We start from the raw sequence: 1,974 nt of genomic DNA, 5'->3' as shown, positions 1-1,974 counted from the left end.
CAGGAGCTGGAGGTTGCTGTGAGCTGTAATGCCACGGCACTCTGCCCAGGGGGACAGCTTGAGGCTCTGTCTCAAAAAAAAAAAAAAAAAAAAATTAATGTGCCTGAGCCCTCAGTTACATGTCCATATATGTTGTCATTAATTCTCACAGATTTTTCTATGGGAAAGCAACATTTTTCCCCATTTTAAGATGAGAAAAGTGAGGCATACAGAGGTTAAGTATTTTACTCAGGGACAGAGAGCAAGTAAGTGACAAAGCCGACATTGGAACCTCGATGGAAATGACCTTCCACCCTCGTGCCAGCTAATAGTCTCAGGGTAACTTCATCTTTGTTATAAATGTCACTACCCAGCCCTTTAAAACAAAGTTTTGTTTTGTTTTTTAACTTTTGCCATCCTTGTATCCTTTTTAGCATTTAAAAATATACAAATCCATTTATAAGGTTTATGGAATATCTCCTTAAATAAAGCTATTACCTCATTTAATCATCACTTATACACATGTCTATGAGTCATGAACTTGGTTGAAATTGTGGTTCTGTTTGAGGAAGGAACTAAACCTTAGATAAATTAGGAAACTTTCCCAGATTAAATGGTAGTGTTTGTGGGGAGACTGTCCATGGGAGCTACCATTGCATGTCTTATAGTGAAATAATCAGCTACCTGCTCTCCCCATGTGTCATACTTCTAATGAACCTGCCAATGGATGATTCATACACTACCGGGGAAGAAACAGACTCCAGGATTCTGTGAACTTTACTTAAAATGATGTGGCAAAACCAGAATTCAGGTCCAGGCTTGCCTAATCCCAGTGCACCTGCCGTACGTCTTGGCTGTATGGCTTCCTGTTCAGTCCGTGAACAAGCACTCATTTAAGACTCAAATCATTTTGTAGCCTATGCTGCAGATAAGCTGATTCTCACCCCGAAAATTTTAGGGGCAGGTGTTAAGTTTCGGCATCTTGAGTCATAAAATGGCTTCAGTGTGGTCCCCAGAGAAAGCCTGACTTAGAACATCATTCCCTGTTAATGGGCCTTCCAAGAAGAGTCAATTGTCTATGGCCTGCCAAGTACTTCAGTGAATTAACTCGCTCCGTGAAGTTATTCTCTAATGTCAGGGTGTCCTGGAGGAGGAAATGAGGTAGAAAGCGATAATGCTTAACCCTTGCATTAAAGCCATCGCAGCGACATTAGACCTTATCCTAGAGCAAAGTTTTAAAGATTTGGGTTTGGAGATTAAGAATATTAGTGTCATCATTCCAATAAAAACAAAGGTGACAGATACATTTGTATGGCTGGAAGAGAAAAGGATCAGAAAAGAAAGAAAAATAATTCTGTTTTCAGACACAGATGTAAAGCATACCAACGACAATCTTTTAAAAGGGAAACTGCTCAGATTCCAAGTAAGCAGCATAAAAAGGTCAGCTGCAATGAAAGATAGGTAATAAGACCATTGATCTCATATTTCTTTTTTCCTAATTGGCTAACCCATTCTATAAAATTGATTATCCATCATACGTTTAAAAAATGCTTATGGGATTTTATGAGTGAAATGTTTATGGCAGCTCTTAGTGTGTCTTTCCTCTGCAGTAAAGTCAAGTAGCTGTTCAGATAAACCCCAAAATGGTAAATTGAGGCCTCTTTTTAAGAAACGTTTCCTCTAACTTCTCCGTGTCCCTTGCCTCAATATATATTACCCCAAGTCTGTTTTCTCCAGAGTCAAAGGTCGCTAAAAGCACTCAAGGGAAGATCAAGTTATGAAATGAACGGAACTCTTCATTGCCATCAAGTCTAAGGACAAGGTGCGTCGAGAGACTCTGCTACATTAAGAGTGAAAAGTAAACGTAGGCGCTCCTGACAGTTCATCTTTCCATCAGCAAAAAGGACCTTTATACATATACCGGGAAGCAGGGTGGGAGAAGGTGCACGACTACTGGTTTTTCAGGTACAAAAGCTACATGCATCCAACATACCT

The sequence above is a fragment of the Otolemur garnettii genome, unplaced genomic scaffold, assembly GCF_000181295.1.
Source record: "Otolemur garnettii isolate 467f Iridium unplaced genomic scaffold, OtoGar3 scaffold00034, whole genome shotgun sequence".
Taxonomy (NCBI): Eukaryota; Metazoa; Chordata; class Mammalia; order Primates; family Galagidae; genus Otolemur; species Otolemur garnettii.
This window is presented reverse-complemented; position numbering follows the sequence as displayed.